The following is a 21,191-nucleotide window of genomic DNA, read 5'->3' on the forward strand; positions in this document are numbered from 1 at the left end:
AGGGAAGGGAAGGGAAGGGAAGGGAAGGGAAGGGAAGGGAAGGGAAGCTTTTAAGGAGAACTTGATTTGGTAATTTTTTAAATCCCTCACAAAGACTCATGATAGGTATAAATAAAGTTTCTCGACTGACTGACCCAGGGCTGGAGAGGGAGATGGATCAGTTGGTAAAGTGATGTCTAGTGACTGGAAGAAGCTAGGTTCAGAGTCCTAGAATGCACATAAAAAGCACAAAGTGCACACAGAGTCCCAGCAACAGTGAGAAGGGGACAGAGAAAGGCGAATCCCTTGAGTGTGTTGGCTACTTAAATGCCTTGCCTACTTGCTGAAAGTTCCAGGCAAATGAGACCTTGTCTCAAATAAAAGATGTGAGGTACTTTGGTAAACATACATGAGGTTGTCTGTACCCGTCCATGTGCACCTATACACAAACACACACAGACACAGGCAGACAGACAGACACACATACAGACACACACACAGTGATCAAAAAGGAGAATAGAGGTTCAGTGCTTGCTCCACATTTAAGCCTCAATACTGAAAAAATAAAAAGGGGGGAAGGGAGTGGAGAGACAACAGACCAGAGGGAGAGAAATCCACTTATCTACCCATGTCATGTTCTCCAGTGAAAACGCCCAGCTGACAACTCAGCTGCTAAGTACTTATTTCTCTGCTTGGCAGAGGCATAGCATTGGTGCTCCAAGAAACGACCCCCACTTAAGCGTCAGTAAAGAACACATCAAAAGAAGTTAAATTCAAACCTCTTAAATGGGCTTATTCAATAAGGACACAAGAGATCTAAACTTGCACTGGAAGCATCTCTCAACAAACACATATTGCCTACAAAGAAGAATTTCCCTTTCAAATCAAGCATGACAGACACAAGCTTTGATACTCTACTCGCCGGGCCTGATAAGAACTGAGTCACACACATATTGGAATTGGGATCTGTAGTGTAGAGATGATAACTTCTGCCCTGAGGGCCCAGGTTCACATATTTCGAGCAGACAAAACGTTAGATTATTATGATGATGTGAGAAACCAAAGAACAATCAAGAACCAATCCTTAAGGCTATCAGTCTTCTATTCTCCCCTGGCCCTGAGCGACAGAAACCCAAGAGGCTTTAAAACCTATGACACTTTTAAATACAAACTCTGTAATTAGAATGATCAGCCCCTATCGTTCTCTGCCCATGTGCCTGCCTGACTATATTGCAGTAAGACCTGTCTCAGTTACAGCATAAGTGTGTCTCTGTGGCCTGCTGTCTGTGCAGTCATGAAGACTGGATGCACAGGTCTTCCTGACAACCTTTACAAAATCTCAACTTCCTGCCCCCTCAGTTTGTTCCTGTCAGAGGTGAAGAGTGAGATTCTGTGGCCAAAACATATTTACTTCCTCTAAAGGAGGAACAGAAAATGAAAAAAATGTCTTTCAAGAAAAAAAAAATGTACAGAGAAACTGAAATCTCATTAACTGACATTAACGGACAAGGGACGACGGCCTATTTAATGCGTTCCTATAGATGCTTCTGAGCTCACACTCAGTGTACCGATAGAAGGCATCTCAGAGCAAAGAAGCGATGTTCTTAAAAATGACATCATCTCATCAGCATACTACCCTAGAATGGTAACACTAGAAACTTTACACCATTAGAGAGCTCCACCGGCCAGAAAAAGAACAAGAACCTGTCTGACACAGACACTTCTAGGCTTTTGCTACATATGCATGGATTTAAATTTAAAAGAAAGAAAGCTAAAAGTGGTGTCTTGCTCCTTTTATTTCATTTCATAAGTTTTTTTTAAATGCTAAGTGTGGTACCTTCTAATTCTGCTTCATATTTTTATAGAACATGGAGCAAAAATGGAAGCATTTACACTCTATTCCTTTTTTTTTTTTTTGCATGTAATAAATTAGATTTGACCAGATTTTCTTTCTCACACAGAAGTCATGCCTCCAGGCTTATCTCAATAACCATTTGTAAGCAGCCTCCCTTATCAACAGATTGAGCAGCTAAGATACATCCACCAAGTAAGACCATACCAACAGGGTGAATTATTTAAATTATTTAACACTCAGGTGCAATTAGCCATGCAGACCTTCCAATTCACTGTTCAGAAGGCAATATTGAAACAGATGCAGAAAATACTCTGTTGATTTTGCAGAATAAACAACCTCAAAACACTGTCGAAACTAAACTAGTTTGATTTAAAAAAAATAACAATATACAATATAAAGGTATAGCCCTACTTAGAGCTCAGCTAGCACACAGTAGGTGGGAGGAAAAGCAGCATCGAATTTGAACAATCGACTGCCCTATAATCAGCACAAGAAATGACAACTTTAAGTCACACTAAAGACTTGTTTGATGTGAAACAACTCACATAGCAGATATTCACGGCCATTGCCACACAAATACAGAAACAGTCTCTTTCCTCATCACACAAATGGCCTCCTGATCTGAATTTAGCTCCATAATTAAAGCATTGGTTGCTGAAATGTTTCTCATACAAGTTATTAAATACATTTTTTATTCTAGGATACTACACCACCTACCCCACCCGCCTGATATATTCTCTCTGTCTGATACATATATATTTATCAGAAAGGATATATGACTGTGTGTATATATCCTTTAAGTTTCTTTCTTTTACAACCCTGGATGCTGAGTAAATTCCATTATCTTTTCAGTCTATATCAGTAAAGTAGGATGCCACTTGTTTCTGTGCTAAAAAGGTTTGAAGACAGAGTCTCACGCATGCTAGGACAATGATTTCTCTACCACTGAGCCACAATCCCAGCCACAATTCCTTTCTACTATTTTACTAATACGTTGTGTCATCTCAAGACAGAGAGGACTTTTAGCAAAGCTCAATAACTGAACTTTTCTCAAGTCTCAATTTGTACAAAGGATAGAATCAGGTGGTGGATATGTGTGTCTTTAATCCCAAGTCAAGAGGCAGAGGCAGTAAGATCTCTGTTGGGTACCAAGCCAGCTTGGTCTACAGAGCTAGTTCCAGAACACCCAGGGCAACACAAAGAAACCTTGTCTTGGAAACAAACAAACAAACAAACAAAAAAGAATCAATATTTTCTTCCCACCAATCCTTTAATATGAGCCAATATATTAAAGAAAATACACTAATCTGGAAAGACGTTTTTACTTTAACTCTATGCACTACTGTGTGAAAAACAGAGATCTAGCCAGGCAGTAGTGGCACACACCTTTAATCCCAATCCTACACTTGGAGGCAGTGGATCTCCAAGTTTGGGGTCAGCATGATCTACAGAGTAAATTCTAGGATACACAGGGCTACACAGAGAAAGCCTGTGGAAGAAGGAAGAGGAGAGAAGGAGAGGAGGAGGAGGAGGAAAAAGAGGAAAGAAGAAGAGAGAAGAGGAAAGAGAAAAGAAAGGAAAAACAAAGCAAAGCAAATCAGAAATCTAAACAAAGCAGAAAAATCTTAGGACTGTTAGCCTATAGTATCATTTTCTCTGGTCCTCACCTTTTCAAATAGTAAGAGATGCCTCTGGACAAGTTACTAAGTATCTCTTTGTGCTAGTTTATTTTGAAAGAAACATAACCAGTGGATGTGGGAGTACACATGAGGAGGCTGAAGCAAGAGAACTGTGAGTTCAAGGGCAACCTAGGCTACATTTGTGTTTGAAGCTACCTTGAACTACACAGTAAAACACTGTCTCAAAACAAGAAGTAATAATACAGAAAATTCAAGATTACAGAAGATTCTGATAGAATCACAAACAAGCTATTAATAGGGCATGCTCTGTCACCCATCTCTAGGACAGCAATGTGGTTAACAACGGTGGTATACCATGTATCTGTGACTTTATCTCCTCCATTCACTCACACTTAATCATGGGTTTGTTTGTGCACCACCATCTGTGTACAGTTTATCTCTCTAGATTATGAACTCACTTTATGAGGCTAAAGACTGATGTTTGGTGGTTTTGTAGACACAACATTCACTGATTCGACAATAAATGTTGATCATGTAACTACACCCTAATACTGAAGAATCCAAGAGTCTAGTGGTTGTTCAGTCCCACGAGGCTGTTGTTTCAGCCCGGCTTCTGTGGAAGCAGATTCCAACAGATATTCTGGCAAGTAAATGCAACCAGAAGAGTGAATCTTCCTTCTTCCAATGTCCTTATAAAGGTCTCCAGCAGAATGTGTGACTTGCTTTGTCCCAGGCTGACTTTAAACTCAGAGACCTTGCCTCAGTCTCCTGGGATTAAAGGCATATACTACCTTGGCTGAGCCTAAGCTTTTCAAGGCCACTATGCCTCAAGATCTCCATGCCAAGATCCAGGTCACACACTTGTCTCTTCCAGCCTCAAGATCTAGATCACAGGTGAGCTCTCCAATTCTGGATTGTAGTTCATTCCAGATATAGTCAGGTTATATTCCAAGTTGACAACCAGGAATAGCATCACAAGCCAGCACCCAAGTTCATGTTTCCTGACTTTGCTGGCTTCTAAGGCACCTAGAGCCTGTGTACTCTTTCAGGACCCAAAGTGGAATTGTTACACTATTGCTATGTATACACTAGAACGGACTCCAGCAGTTGTTACAATTAGCAGAGCTCTCAGTTATCGCTCCTTCTAGGCTAAAGATCCCGGGAGCTCCTCTGGAACAAAACCTAGACTTTCACATTTCAACACTGTTAAAAGCCAGTAGCAACTACTTAAGAAACCAAAGACACTGCTTAAATGAAGATTCCCATGACTATCTATCCATGAGACTCCAAGGGTGCGACTGTGACATACCATATAAAGTTACGTCTCATAAATTTTCTATTCTGCTCTATCTACCATAAATCACAGGTGTCTTATCTATGACAACACATAATTGCTAAGAGTAAAATACCATGAACTGAAGAGATGGTTCAGTGGTTAAGAGTGCTTGCTGCTCTTGCAGGGGAGCCATGTTTAATCCCTAGTATCTACATGTTGACTCACAACCATCTCTAAGTCCAGATCCAGGAGATTCTAAATCTCTTCTGACCTCCTAGACACAAGTGGTTCACAGACATACGTACAGACAAAACATCCATATTCATAAAACTTAAATTAAGCAAAACCAAAAAGCAGAGTTTACTCCAGAGCTACCTCTCAATGACTGCAGGATTAATTAAATGGACAAGTACATCTTCCCTCCTCCACTACTCACTTCCTAGACCCTCAGGATACTGATTGGATAATTTATAAAAGGGAGATGAAATAAAACTAATAAAACTGAAGCCTGTTGGTTTCTTTTGTCAGGTTGAGTATCATTAGGATAAAAATAATAATAGTATTTCTTTTTTTTTTATATTTAGATTTTAGAATTGGCTATAATGAGAAACACGACAACAGAGATGGCTAGAAAACATATGGGGAAAGTCTTACTTGGGCTTTTCCTTAAAACTAGCCACTCTCAGAAATCAATTCCTGTCCTCCTCAGGACCTTCCATCACTGTCTCCCAGTCTTCTGTTTTCTCCTATTTTCTGGGAGACTCGAAGCATACCATCACAGTGTTAACTACAGTAAACAATTTCCCACGCATATATCCATACTCCCCTCACGCTACCACTTCAACGAGTAGGCATTATTTTTAGACTTTTTTTTTTCTTTTAGCCCTTCTATTCATTTGGGACAATGCTCATGCTTTGTAACCAGCAGTATGGTAAAGCTCGGTTCCACCAAGATATTGTTTCCTAAGAAACAAAAGACAATCAATCTGGAGAGTGGGCTCCGCGGTGCTCCGTGGTTAGTGAGTGCTTGTTGCTTAAGGAGAGGACCTGAGTTCGACTCCCACTGGGCAGCTTGCAACCATCTCTAATTCCAGTCCTAGGGGATCCAGCAGCTTCTTCTGACTTTGGAAGGAACCAAGCACAATTATGATGCACAGACATACATCTAGGCAAAGCATGCACACATATAAATTAGTAATAAATAAATCTAAAAACAAACATACAAACAAACAAAAAAAAAAAAAAAAAGGAAGAGAAGGAAAAGACAGACAAAGCAGGCTTGATGGCATACAGCTTCAATCCCAGTGCCCTGAGGCAAATGTGGGAAGATTTCCGTGAGTTCCAGGTCAGCCTGGTCTACATAGAGTTCCAGGCTAGAGCTACGAATCTGAGATCCTGTCTCAAAAAGAAGAAGGGGAGGATGGGGAAGAGTAGAAGAAGGAAGGAAGGAAGGAAGGAAGGAAGGAAGGAAGGAAGGAAGGAAGGAAGGAAGGAATGGGAGGGTAAAGTGGCCATCACATACTTGAACACCTTTTCACAATTCCCAAAATCATAGTTCGAAACTTCCCTTCCACAAAGAGCAAATATCAGTATTTCCATTTTTTCCGAAGGGGAAATCCAGGTGAAGGTGACCCAGTAACTCCTACAAGATGATATATTAGACTGCAGGCTTCACTTTTCTAATTCCAAGTCCATGGGCACAGTGTCTCTTCCAGTAAAGACTAGCAAGTGCTGTCTTTAATTCAGCACACAGAAACTACACTAGCCACCCCACTCTCCCCAGGACCATGTTCTTATTTGCATGGGCTTATAGCTGCTTCTGCCCACTGTCTCTGCAGCATCATCCACACACTGACAAAAACTAAATCTATGAATTCTACTGGCTGCTCTACTTAAGACAATCCACAAACAGAAATGACAATAAACTAGTGTTCACCGTCACTTTTATTCTGGCCATCACTCAGTTTCATTTGTAATCCACCTGACTCAAAGGAGATAATTAGCTCTGCTCATAAAAGGCTGAGTCCAGTGAGATTGTTCAGAGGGTAAAGGTACCTGACAACCTGACTTCAACCCCCAGGACCCATATAAAGATGAAGAGGAAGAAGTAACTCCAAAGATGTTTTCTAACTGTCATGCATGTAATATGGTGTGCCACTTTTACAACCTCTCTGCTCTCTCTCTGTCTCTCTCTTCCTTCTCTTTACACACACACACACACACACACACACACACACACAGAGAGAGAGAGAGAGAGAGAGAGAGAGAGAGAGAGAGAGAGAGAGAGAGAAACTAACAATAACATTTAAAAGGAACGTTAACTTCATTCCTTTTTGTTTCTGCCAAATAAGAATTAGCAAACTCTTTAATAGTCAAGACAGAGGAGGCAGGGAAGTCAGTGGAAAAGGAGCAAGGAAGGCTACCGGGCTGAGCCAGCATCAGTAACAGACAGCAACTCTTAGATACTCTACCCCAGCAGTGGCTTCCCTCATCAGGGACTGCCCTTGATCCTAAACGAAGGTCCTGGATTATTTGTTGGGAGTAAACCAGCACCCTCCAGGATAACCAAAAAGAACTTATTAGACAACATTTCTATATTCCCATAGAAATGTTTTCAAAAATTCCTAAGTCTATGCTACACCCCTAAGACATGGTCTCTGGCAGAAGAAGGTCTTCTTCATAGGAGCCACTTAAATGTTAATTACATGTTAATTAACCCCCCCCAAACTGTCATAAATTTTAGCTACAAAATTGTAGCTCAGGCTGCAAAGGCATTTAAAGCTCCTGTCTCCTCCCTACCATTGTATATCCACCTATAGAAGGTATCAATTGATTCACTACTGCTTTGTTCTGCTTTCCCCACTTTTTCAATCAATCAATCAATCAATCAATCGTTTTCAGTAGAAAAAAAAAAAAGGAGCTGAACCGCCAGTAAGAATACAGTAATGAGCTGGGCGTGGTGGTGCACGCCTTTAATCCCAGCACTCGGGAGGCAGAGGCAGGCGGATTTCTGAGTTTGTGGCCAGCGTGGTCTACAAAGTGAGTTCCAGGTCAGCCAGGGCTACACGAAAAAACAAAAACAAAAACAAACAAAACAAAACAAAACAAAACAAAAAAGAATACAGTAATGGTTGAGTCGTAGTGGCACACACCTTTAATCCCAGAATGCCTGACGCAGAGGTGGGTGCATCTCTGTGAGTTGGAGGCCAACTTGGCCTACAGGGAGAGTCTTAGGACAACCAGGACTACACAGAGAAACCCTTCATTACCCGTCTCCTCCCCCAAAATCTAGTAACAAGGAACTGGGAGAAGGCAAAGTCAATAAAGAGACAGCCAAGAAAGCACAAAGACCTGAGTTCAGATTCCTCCGCACTTCCCTAAAATCCCAGAGCACTCTCATCTGTAACCTGAGCACTGGAGGGAGGGCCTGCAGCTCACTGGCCAGCCAGTCTAGCCAATCAGTGAGCCAGGTTCGGTGAGAGGGAGGGGAAAAAAAGGATGGCTAGGAGCAGAGCAGGAAAGCTTGTAACTGTAACAACTCGAGCTGGTCTCTGGCCTCCCATGCAACCACACCAAAGGCACATGCGCACTACGGGACACTCCTTTTTTGCCCAATGCTTCTTTCACCTTTTCAAGCACACCTGCTGTCTACTTGTTCAAACATTCAAAGCAGTTCCCACAAACTAAGTTTTTGTTGTTGTTTTCCTTTCTACTAACCCTGTCACACACTTTTTAATTTCCAGCTGCACTGGAAACCAAGTGTCCAGTGAAAGACATCTGTCTGGTGACCTTTACAACTGCTGTGTACCCCGATGACTTCTTTTAAGGATCTAGCATTGATTATATTGGAGGAAAAGGAAAACAAACAAACACCCTCAAAGCACTCTCATAAAGCCCTCATATCCATAATATACAATTCAAACTCAACACCCATCACACCACACTGTGCTGTGTATTCAAATTAACTAGGTACATGTAAGGTGAAATTAATTTTAATCACTCACATCATTCCCGTACTCTAAACCACATAATAAAAATTCCCATTGTAAATAAGACTGTTACCCAAGCACCAGGAGGGAAATACAAATTCAACTCCAGCCTGAGCTACATAGATGGATGGACCCTGTCTCTTTCACTGTGACGGACAGGTGGTAATTACAAGAATGATTCTATACAACCTTAATCCCTCCTGATTTTATCCTTACAATTCAATGTTGTTGGTTTTTTTTTTTTTCCAGAATACACACTGGGAAATAGTTATGTAACCCATGCATATATAAAATGGTTTACATCGTAAATACAAAGTATACTGAAATAAATGTTTTTACTCAGTGAATCAAAATTACACCGTTACAACGAGAAGATACTATGTATTTTATGAGCATATATTATGTAAGTTTATATGTAAATTGTTGAATAATTTGTTAGCCTGAGATTATATGCATCAGAGACACAAAATGATCAGTTCATATAAAAAGCTAATTTCAGGTTTGTTTGGTTTTTTTTTTTTTTTTCAGTTTTTTGCAAAGTGCTAAGCACAGGTTTCATTTTGACTTCTCCTTAACATTCCGAATTAAGCTACCTGCTATGACTCGTAAGAGGGGAAATAAAAAAAACGGAGGTACAGATGACGGTAAACATAAGACAACTTTCTTATCTAAGGAGTGTCAATCTCAAATCTCAGAATAAAAAAACTTTGGTTTTTTTACTGTAAGCAAGAAAGGATGGAAATCACAGGGCCGGCAAGCTTAGACGTCATTGTTCTCTGGTTTACAAAACTTCTATTTCGGACTAGCATCCTTTCTCACATCTGGCTACAACTCAGGTCTTCTAATTACTTCCACGTCTAAACGGACTGCATGTAGCTACAAGTAAAGGCCAAACTTTGGTCTTGTCTTTCGAACTTAAGATGCGTTTAACCACTAGAGGTCCCCCCTTGGCCAGTTTTGCAGGCTCACTATTTTGCTGCACTTGAAACTTTCCGGCTCTCTACTCGAGTCAGTGTTTTTCTAAAAACTTGCGCAAAAATCCACGCAACCGAGGTAGCCAGTACAGAGCTTCCCGGGCTCCCCACACCAATAAAGGCATCGTAACCAACCACCTACGAAAATTGAAATGAAAATTCAACGCACTCATCCCAAGCGACGCACCTCCCCCCCACACACACACACACACTCAAACCGGTTTCTTATTTCTCCTCTCAGTTTCCCTTAACTTAGAACAATTCTTTAACATCTATTTTTGTTCCTGGGCACTTTGGATGATCTTAAATGCATGCTTTTGGCGGTAGCCCCAAGGTGGCAAAGGAGCGGGCCAAGGGATGCAGAAGGCGGGGGGGATGGGCCCAGCAAACTGCGCCCGAGAAAGTTGCATAAGGAAAGAGACTCCGTTTTTCGGGTCCCCCACCTAAAAAAACAAAAAAAACAAAAAGAAAAATAAATCAGCGGGGAAAGGAGAGGAAAAGGAAGCTGGGAGGTGGCTGCAGGAGGACAGAGAAGGAAAACCAAAGCGACGTTTACCTTCGTGTCCCCGTGGAAGGGTGGGGCAAGAGCCCTGACCCACGCGACCGGGCAGTGCGGCTGGATCTCCCACCCCGGTTGGGTCGGAGCGCGGACGGACAGACAGACACCACGGCCGGACGCGAAGAAAGCCGCCACGCTGGTCAACTTTCTCTCACGGCCCCGCGGTGGGCCGTGATCGGATCAGATCCGATCGTGAGGTTCGGGTCCTAGAAACCCCCACACACATGCACTTTTTTTGCCTTTTGGATTTTTTTTTTCCTTTTCTCTTTTTCCCTGTTTCTATTCTCCCAAAAAGGCGATTAAAGTTTTCCCTCCGCCAGTGCGCCCCTGGCCCCGCCGCTCTCAAGTTTGCCTCCTCCTCCGGCCGGCGGCTGGCTGGCTGGCGGGGCGCGCGGCGGATGCCTCCGCTCCTGCGCTTCCCGATCCCCACCCCCGCCGGCCTCTACTTCCCCCGCCCCGCCGCCGCTGCGCGAGGCCGGCCCCGCCGGGCCCAGGACGCGAGCATGGACCAGACAGTAGCCCATGAGCGCAGATCGGCGCACGCACGGTGGCGAGGCGGACCCGGGCCGCCGGCCTCGGCCACCCGGGGCGGCGATAAACAAGTTGCAGGCTCCACGGCCCCCGCCGCAGCCCGCCACCGCCTCGCCTCGCTCGCACGCCCGCGCCCGCACTGGCGGCGCTGCGCGGAGAAGATCGCCGCGACGGTGCGGGTGCCCGGCCCGGCCCCGCGTCCTCCTCCCCGCGGGGACGGCAGTGTCGAGCCCGCGCCGCCGCGTTCCCTAAAAGCACTTTCCTGCCTCTAGCAGGAGGAAAAAAAAAAAAAATCCAGCGGAGGCTTTATTTCTTTCTTCTTCTTCTTTTTTTTTTTTTTTTTCCGTGCAACTTTCCCAAAATGGCGGAAATTGGAGGCGATCTCTAGGAAATTCTCCCACAGTCGGCGGCGGGGAGCGGGGAGGTGGCGAGAGGGGAGAGCACACACGCAAACTCTCGGCCGCCGGCCCCGCCGCGGCTCGGGTGTGCGTGCGGGTGCGGGTGCGTGTGCGCGGTGCGAGTCGCGGAGGGAGGCCTCTCGGCGCGCGCTCACACTCACACCGACACACACTCACCGACACACAGACACAGAGACACACACTCACACACACTCACACACACACACACACACACACACGGCCGCGCCAGCGAGACGCGCCTCTGCCACATTCAACCAGTCGGTTCTCCGCAGCCGAGCTGGCTGGCGAGCAAAGTGGCCCGGCCTCTTTTCCCACTGCCTCGGTCTCCCGTACTTGGACTTGTCGCGCTCGCCCGCCCGCCCGCTCGCTCGCTCGCCCGCCCGCTCGCTCACCCGGTGCGCGCTCGGCACAAAGGCCACACGGGCGGAGGGGGCCGCAGGGGCGGCGCGCCGGGGCTCGCGTCCTCCCGCCGCCGCACCGATCGTGCCCGCGGTCCCCTCCCGAAGCCGCCCCCTCCCCCCCTTAGGCTCAGGCCGACCGCGCTCGGCGCCCCCGGGGAGGCTGCGGCTCCGCCGCGTTTTTCCCCCACCGCCGCCCCGGACTCTCAGCCCCGCGGTGCCGCGCTCCTCCCCCCCCCCCTCACCGCCGCCACCCAGCACCCGGTGTCAAAAAAGCGACCAAAGTGACAAGCTCCGGGCGGGGGGGGGAGGGGGCCCACACGCATCCCGCTGCCTGCGCGCGGGCGACGGCCCGACGCGGCCGCCTTGGCCGGCTCCCTTCCGCACGGCCCCCCACACCCTTCCCCGTGTGCGCGCAAAGGAGGAAAAAATACAAGTCTCTCCTCCCCCCATTTTTTCCTTTCTCTTTTCTCGCTCTTTTGTTCCTCTTTCGCACTCGCACTCACTACTTCAGAGTGAGATGCCCACAGACTCCCCCTCCAGCCGCTTCCGAGTCACTTGCCCACTTTTTTCCCCGGGATTAAGTTTTCTCCTCTTTCCCAGAGGCGCAGAGAAGTGGGGGAGAAACCCCTTCTTTCCTTCCCCTCCCCTGATCTCTTTCCCAAGACGAGGGTGCGCTTCCTTCCCTCTCTCGGTCTCAGAACTTTCATCCTCACCCAGAAAAAAAATCAATGAATGGCTCTGGCGCAGGCTGATCTGCAGATTAATTAGAGATTAGATCTGATCAAGCGCTCCTTACCCCCAAATTTTCTCTCTTTTTTTTTCTCCGTCTCACGAGTAGTCCTGACAAATGGTCCAGGGCTGCGGGCGCAGTGCGCATGTGCGCGTAGAGTCAGGGCTGGGGAGAGGGGAAACTGCGCTGGTGCCGGTGCCGCCGCCGCCGCCGCCGCTGCCGAGGAGGCTCGCACTGCCTTCCCTCTGACTGCTGCTGCGCCTTCGCCGCTGGAAAGCCGCGATTGAGCGTCTCGGCCGCCTCGGCCGCCCGCACACAACTGCTTCAGGTGCATCTCTCCGCGATCCTTGTCGCTCCTCCGAGCTGCTTCAAAGAACGGCCCGAACAAATGTGAAAGACCGAGAAGGTTATAGATTTCTTTGTCTGCTTTTGCACTTTACTTTTTTTCTACAGCAATTTGCAGAGCAGCGAATCCACCATGTGCTGCTTAAACGTGTGCATTCAGCCATTAAAGAGTGGGCCCTGGACTTACACCACTGCTACCAGGGGCTAGATCCATGCCACAGGTCAAGAATAAAATAGGAAATAAAGTTCTACGCTTGCACGGAGTTTCATTTGCCCTTTTCGGGACTGGAAGAATGCATAATAAAGTCTGAAACTTGCGCGTTCTTTCCGCATCCTAAATGAGATTTGTATTGACAGCTTCTGTGGGTTAGGCCTCTGTTGTAAGGGATGCTGGGAGTTCTACCTCAACTTAGAAATCCCTGGTAGAGTGCCTAGGCAATAATAGAGGACCGCCCGCTTAATGTACTCAGTCAAGATGGCTGAGCTGCTTAAATAGCAAACCCTGCCTTTGTCAGCTCGTCAAATCTGAATCAAGCCATTATTGTATTTGATATTGGCAGTTTTCTGTTTACGGACTGCAAGCTGACTTCGGGGGAGTTTACGGTTCCTCTTTTCTACAAGGTTCAGAAGGAGGGAAGAGGGCAGACAAAATAATTCAAAGTAATTAAACTTGTGATAAATACTTCAGGCCAACAGGAGACTTTGCTGTGAAAGGAAAAAAGCACTAAAGCAAGCCCTGCACTTCTTCGAAAGGGAAAGCGGTGGGGAAGTAAAGGAAGGACCCGCCCCCAGCCTGGACTGTTTGCTTTGAGTCTAATAAAGGGTACAGGGGCCTTTCCCTGCTATTGTTGCCTGAGGCCTAGGACTTAAATATATACCACAGATGGAAATTCCATATTAAAAAGCCTTCCTCCAAAATGTAAGATTATTCTTAATTAAATTTTTTTTTCACTTAAGGAATGGTCCTTGCACTAGTTTCAGAAAATAGACTCTTACATTCTCTCTTCAGGCCCGTGAAATTGCCGCAGAGAAGCAGACCATCTATCGCTTCCATTACGGTCAAGGCCAGCTCTCCAACCCCAAATCGAGGCATGTGACTTGACATGTGCTTCAGAACTCAGGTGCTAACTCACACTGCAGAGTTTAGATGAGTTCATAAAATAAGCTTCGTGCATTGGGCAGCAAGCAGTTTAGGGGTGCACAACAGAGAAGGTCCAGTTAGTGAGAGCTCAGATAAGCTCAGACCACCACCTCAGGACTGATTTCACGAATTATGTTTAACCTGCTTCCGGGATGTGCCAGGACAACTTCATTAGCAGACAGTAATTTCAGCTTCCGGCCTTTTCTCCCCAACTCTTGAATAACAAAATGTGAAATGTCCAAAGGCAGGCTACAGGAGAAAGAAAGAGAGGCCACGAATTTTGTTTTAACCTAAGACCCTGCCCTAAGAAAATCAAAATTAACTTCAAATTCCTCTTTCTAAAAATCTCTCAGTCATTTGCTAGATATTTTAGGTGAGATTTCTATTGTGTGTTTGTGTTTTCATAGACATTAATTCATAATTTTAAAAATTATGGGATTGGGGGGTTGTTTCTCTTTGGTTTTTGGTATAGGATCTTATACTGCAACCAAGATTGGCCTGAGATTCACAACAGTCCTTCCAACTCAGCTTCCTAAGTGCTGGGATAGTAAGTATTTGCTGTCATGCCCACCCACTACCTCCTGCAAGATACCTGAAAGGAAGAGATGACCAAATGTAACATTATGAACAACTATGTTAAGTAATAAATACCACTGTAGCAAGGATAACTGAGGATTTTCGGTAGCAGTAAGGATGCACATGCAGGATATGCACTGACCCACTATCCCAGAAGAGTCTACAGAGGACAGCCAATCAGAGAAGGCCTAATAAAGCTAAGGGTTTAAAGAGCATGCCTTGCATAGAAACTGCCCTGGACAAGAGGCTATCAGAAATAGCAGTGACTCGAGGTTTGATACAATACAGACAATGTACCTCTGTTTCAGAACTCACTATGAAAACTTCATCTCCAGGTGTTGCTAAAACGTGGCCCAAGATGGAGATACTAAAGATCTTGAAGTCCTGTAAGATTACGGACTTTAAAATCTGCTATAAAAATAATTTATTTTTTTTCCTTAAATACCACCATCACAGACAAAAAGGCTGTTAAACTCTAGATAACAATTTTGTAAATTGTTACTGCCATCAGTACATTGGACCCCTTGTTCCTCAAAGAAATAACGAGCTAATAGAAACTTCTTTACCTGCTTTCCACCTTCCATTAGCTGGTGAATGATTTATGATTCTGGTCAACACCTCTTAACTCTCTCTCTACCTTGTGTCTTTCTCCCTACCTTATCCCACAAGATGTAAATACCCAACACATTCTTCAGATAGGCCTACTGCTGCCTGACATCCCAAACAAGGGGCTTACCATAGTTCCTTATTTGTCTTTGTATTTTTATATCAAATGTACCTACCATTCAAATATACGCGCCTAGATATCTTGAAGTCGAAACAATGTTTACGTGGAAGACATTTTAAACAAACTGTAGCACTCCCTCCTCCAAGACATTTTGAGGCTTCTCAAGAGCTCCCAAGTGAAGGTCCATCAAAGCATCTGAGTTTGCATACTGTAATTGCCATGAACTTCCAAGTTAGATCCGTTCACTCACTGTCCCTAAACACTTAGCCTTTTAGGACACAGGCCTTCGGTAGATGGATGACCTCCTCCATGAGCCTGCCCCCATCTCCCCAAGTTTAAAGACACTCAAGAGTGACATCCAATAGATGTGTGTTCTCTCTTGCTTATACCACAACTGCCAGAAAACCCTGTGCAGGCCCATTCACACCTTGGGGCTTCCATTCTCTCCTCTGTTTGACAATGAAAACAGACCATTTCTGAGCCTCTTTAAAGGCCATACCCCTCTGCCCCTCCCTATGTAACAGGAACACATCACATTTCATACAAAGGAGATAGAACCCAGAAAGTGATTTATGTCAGGAGTGAGGAATCACCTACCTTCCAGGTAACAGAATAGTAACAGTGAGAGCTCCTTCCCTGGGCTGAAGCCTCCACTGAGATAAAGTCATGGATTCCATTTTCCCGTGGCCGGTTAGACTGGATCAGTTTTATAACCACAAACTGCTTTTCCTAATCCAAGGCCTCATGTTGTAATATGTGTAATTGGTCACCAGTCTTGAGGTAAAGTGAGTATTTCTAGAAAAATTGTATAAGTGAACAAAGATTTTAAAAAACCTCTTACTTTTAAGTATGGACTGAATGATTCTGTGATTTTTGTCTTGTTTCTTTTGTGTGTGTGTTGGTTTTTGTTGCTGTTGTTTTGGTTTTTTTTTTGTTGTTGTTGTTTTTGATTGTTTTTTGTTTTGCTTACATAATTGTGTACCCCATCTTATCCCAAGAATGTAAATGTTGGTTTTACCTCAGTTCTTTCAACCGATGTTTATAAGAGCTCAGTTTGATGTCCCTCTCAATATTCTGTTAGGACTTCTTGAACTTTTCCCACTTGCAAACCATTTTTGCTCCAAAAAAATTATTTTAGAAGACCTTGTGTCTGAGTATATAGAATAGATATACAAATAAAGCATTTATTTATGGTAAACCATAAAGAATTTCGTTTTAGAACAATTCTTTGGTATTATAACTATACCATTTATATGCTAATGAGGGGAATGCCCTTCTTTACTGTACCACCAAGAATTAAATCTCATCTGAATATTTGTTTATTTATTTATTTTTATTTATTTTTTGTTTTTTTTCTAGACAGGGTTTCTCTGTATAGCTCTGGCTGTCCTGGAACTCACACTGTAGACCAGGCTGGACACGAACTCAGAAATCTGCCTGCCTCTGCCTCCTGAGTGCTGGGATTAAAGGCATGTGCCACCATGCCCAGCTTCATCTGAATATTTAATATTGCAGGCTGTAGAGCAACTTCATGATTTTTCAGAGGATACTGATGTTTAGATTTTATAGTCAATAAATGTTGAGAATGCACTTCATATAAATACATACTACAAAATGGCAGGCATATGTTTAGGGCCATTTCAGATATTTTTAAAAATGTCCTAACTCCAAAGCAAAATGTATTTGGTGATATCTTATATTTATTGAGTTAGAACTCAAGTCAACAATGCAAATAGCCACTTTTAAAATCATTCTAACAAGATACAGTCAGAAGATACATGCTGATGAATGGTAGCAAAATATTGGAGGTCCTTGTTTGCTGTAATTATACTACTAGGCTTATTTAAGAGGAAAACGTTTTGTAAGTACAATCCAAACACTGTAGGCCAAAGCATACAACAGTCTCAAGTCTAAACCTCAATGTTTCAAGTGACGTTTGCAGACATTTCACAGTATAGCCACATGGTCAGTACAATGTGCACATGCTGTATGACCAGAAGCAAGACTTCAGTGAAGTCAAGACACAACCCAGGAGAACGCTGCCAGAAGTGGCTTAGATGCACTGCATGCTTTATTTTGAATTAATCTCTGGTTGTTGCATGATCAAGAGCTCTTTGATGTTACCAATTATTTTGCATACATAACGTCCATATTCAGCTATATAACCCAATGTTGGGCTGCAATCCTTAGCTTAAGAAGATGAGGTCCACACAACCATGAAAGGTTTGTCCAGTCCGTATTCTTGTTCTTGTGACACATCTGCATGTGTTACTGGCACAGAGCTTGTGATAGTGAAATAGAATTGAAATTCTGAGAGCATTCTAGATGTTCCACCACTTGAGTCACACCAAGGCATGTGGATCAAGAAACAAATGAAGACCCATCTGGACTACATCTAAGACTGTCTGAAAGCTAAGAAAATGAAATTCAAGTATCTTAGTGGTAGAGCTCTCTCTCTCTCTCTTTCGCCTGCCACATAAAAGATCCATCCAATCCCGGGCACTGGTAAAAGTAAAAACAATAAATAAATAAATAAAATCAGAAGAAAAAAAAAAAGGTTTAAAAGGAAGTCTAAACGCCAAAGCCTTGGAACTAAGCAAGGAGAGGGCAGCCTAAGAGTCATCAGAGACCTCTCTCCACTGTCAATCTCCAGTGACACTTAGCCACATGAACTAGAGCTAGCAGAGATGAAGGTAGCTGGTAGGCACTACAATGGTAGATCATTCACGGTCAGAGAAAGATAAGATATTAACCACTATAGCATACATCTGTAATCCTAAGGCACGTAGGAAGTGCAGGCAAGAAAAGCCCAAGTTTGAGGTCACAGAGAAGGCAACATAGCAGAATCCTCTCTCAAACAAGCAGTTTGGAGCAATTACCTTTCCTCCTTTGCTCCTCTTTCTATATTTGTAAAATAAAATGGTTGATAATACCTAGCTCAGGAGAGGGTTAGAAAAATTTTCCAGATGAATGCAAGAAAGGATCCTCAAGTATTCAGTTGTAATGAATAAATGTTAGAGACTTGCCCAATTTTAGTATATTTACCAGATATTAGGAAATGATAACTATACATACACATATGTAGATATAGATACAGATATTCTGCTTCAAATATAAAATGTATGGTAAAGGTTTGGTCTCCAGAGTAACATGCAGAAGAAGAGATTGCAGAAGTGACTGGATCTCAGGATGCTTCTGTTTGACCTGATCAATGAGCTAACCTTTTTATGAATTCATAGTTGAGTAGACAATGGGGAAGTGAAGGACACTGTGGGATGCAGTCTTGAACCTGACTCTTCCTCCCTCTGTCTAGTTGTGTCCTGGCTACACTGATGGGAGCAGCTTCCTCTGTTACCATCGTATTCTATCTCATTTCTGGCCTAGAGCAATAAAGCTAGCCCTGAGGTGGAAAAGATAAAGCTGAACCCTCAGAAACTGCAAGCAGTTCCACCTACTCACCTAGTTGTTGTCTCAGGTGTTTTTGTTACAAATGAAAAGCTGTCTAACACAATGAGTTACAAAGTTATTCTAATAGGGGTATCAACTTGGGATGATGGAGTCAAGCTAATTAACGTTTCCATCACTTTAGACACTTATGAATGGTCTCGGCTGTCTAGCTGAGACATTGTATCCATTTACCCGACCCCTATCTCCACACTCTGTGGTACTCCTGCTGATAATCAAGGTTCAATTCTGCTTTTGTGTCAGGTTTTTGTTAAAAGAGCATTTGATACTTATCTTTCTGTGCCAAGTTGCTTTAAGTTCTGGGTCATTCTATTGTCTCAAATGAAGCAAGCTCCCAGTTTTTAAGGCTGACTAGGATTCCACTACCCAGAGTCCTATTGTCTTTATCTGTTTATTGGTGGGGGGGATGCAAGTTGATTGCACTAGTCAACTATTATGAATAACAATAAACATGGGAGTGAGTGTCTCCTTCACACATGGATAGATCATGAGTACTTATAGTTGCAGGGTTTACTGTTTTGTTTGTTTGTGTGTTTGTATTTTGCAGCTCTGTGCTGGTTTTGTATGTTTTTACTAGTGGCATTCCTGTGGTGTCCAGGGACATGCTCTATATCCTGGCCCACACAGCCCTTCCAGTTTTGTTTTGTTTTATGTTTAATGTTTGTTAATGTTATGACTCTTTATCATTTTATCTTTATACCCTCAAATGTTACCAGAGTTCCTGATTATTGACAAACATTTGGTCAGATCAAATTAGTGAAGGTGCTGTCCATTCATGTCTCTGAGGCATATTTGCTTGCAACAGTCTGTCCCTGATTCAGTATGGGGATTTGAACACAGCCTTGCCTACAGCACGATGTCAGGCAGGCTAGGCTTAAATAGGACTTTGGGAGTGGGGTGTGCATCAGCAAAGAGCTGATTTAGCTTCAATATTCTGTGTCATAGGAATATTATTCCATGTTTACTGTCTCAGGCAGCAGGCAGGCCCTCCCAGTTTCTGTTGAAGCTAAGGATAGTGGCCATCTCCTTATCACTCAACTGGAAGTCAAAGACCTAAATGTTCTGTATAAGTCCTGGCATCACAGACTTTGGGACCATCACCACATTCCTCTGGATGTGGAACCGAATCAGAACCTGGGCTGAAGTTTTCTTGTGTTTGGCGGCAATCTCTTTAATTTTGGGGTCTTCTAATAGTGAAGGGCCCTCTGGCTTGGTGCTAGGCCTGTCTGGGGAGCTTAGGGGACTGTAGGCCATGACAGTGATGCCCTTGGAGTGACAGTACTGGATCAGTTTTTCCTGGGTGAGGTAAGGGTGATGTTGGACCTGATTGGTCACTAGCGTATGTTTCAGTCCAGGCTTGTTCAGGAGCCTTTCAGTCTGGAAGTGGTTGAAGTTAGAGATGCTCAGAGCTTTCACCAGGCCCTGGTCCACCAGTTGTTCCATGCCCTCCCAGACTTCCAAGAAGGTTTTTTTGTTTTTTTGTTTTTTGTTTTTTGTTTTTGTTTTTACTGGTGAGTATATCGCTATCGCCTTGATCATCTTTGGGGAATAACTCCTATCCCAGATGAAGTCCTTGTGGCCAGTGAATGATATAGAGGTTCAAATAGTCCAGCTTCAGATCCATGAAGGTCTTCTGAAAGGCCCCCTTTAGCAGGTTTTTTCTCAAAGCAGGTGGGCCACAACTTGCTGACGATGAAGAAGAGATCCTCCCACTTCATCTTTGATCTTCTCTTGGATGGCTTTTTCCACCTCATTCTCATTGCAATATGCATACGCACAGTCGTTATGGTGATAACCAGCATCAATGGCCGCTTTCACAGCTTCTTTGCCTTGGTTTGGGGGAGACTTCCAGGTGCTCAGACACACACTAGGCATCTTGGCTTTGGTACTCCATGGTTGCTGCCGAAATCTTTCTAAGAACAGATGTCTATGTCTGCCCTTCCAGTTTTTGATAATGGTCTTCCTAACATGAGTGCAGTGACAACTTGCTTCCATATTAATTTTATCTCTCAAATGATTAATAGTGTTGAATATTTGCTGTTTTAAAAATCTCTTGCCTGTGTGTCTTTGTTTGAGAAGTACTTGCGGACGTCTTGTCAGACTTCTATCTGTTTGTTTCTGTACTGCCTATCATTCGGGAGTGAAACATCTGGAACCCTGAGCCAAATCAAAATCTCAGTAACTCATAATGACTGTGTAATAAACACTGATTAAGCTGCTAGGAGAGATGCTATGATAAATATTATTGTGTCACCCTCTCGCCCCTTTCTTTCTCACTGGTCACAAGGTCATGGGTGTCATGGCATAGGGGTCTTTGTGGGTAAGAACACCTTGAAAGTCCCTAAGAGCATGTAACAGAGCACCTTATGACTCAGAGGCCTTATTTCAAAGGAGCCTGCTGGTCAGAATATATTATCTTTATTTAGCATATATATTATACTTTTATACTCTCCAGGCCTGTTCAGGTTTTAAAGAAATATTTGTTTAAAATATTCTCACTTTATCTTTTGTGAGAAGATAACTGAGGCATGCTTCCAGTTTTTAATTTCTGTATCTGGTGTTTGAAAATGCTGACTTTGTCATG

The 21,191-nt window shown here is 43.8% G+C and overlaps 1 protein-coding gene and 1 pseudogene across 5 annotated transcripts in view; both read right to left on the minus strand.

Annotated features, from left to right (window-relative positions):
- L3mbtl3 (L3MBTL histone methyl-lysine binding protein 3) overlaps nucleotides 1-12,486 on the minus strand; it is a 99,423-nt gene extending 86,937 nt beyond the window's left edge. For 2 of the 5 annotated variants that reach the window (XM_021173942.2, XM_029482882.1), the window contains exon 1: nucleotides 10,270-10,645. The gene's annotated coding sequence lies outside the window, so the exon portion shown is untranslated. Of the gene's footprint in view, nucleotides 1-10,269; nucleotides 10,646-11,614; nucleotides 11,725-12,419 lie in introns of those variants that run through there. The other 3 variants (XM_021173943.2, XM_029482883.1, XM_021173941.1) reach the window with 2 other exon arrangements.
- A 7,071-nt stretch (nucleotides 12,487-19,557) lies between these two features.
- LOC110303453 lies at nucleotides 19,558-20,602 on the minus strand (annotated as a pseudogene).
- Nucleotides 20,603-21,191: the final 589 nt, after the last annotated feature.

The sequence above is a fragment of the Mus caroli genome, chromosome 10 (assembly GCF_900094665.2).
Source record: "Mus caroli chromosome 10, CAROLI_EIJ_v1.1, whole genome shotgun sequence".
In the NCBI taxonomy this organism is placed as follows: Eukaryota; Metazoa; Chordata; class Mammalia; order Rodentia; family Muridae; genus Mus; species Mus caroli.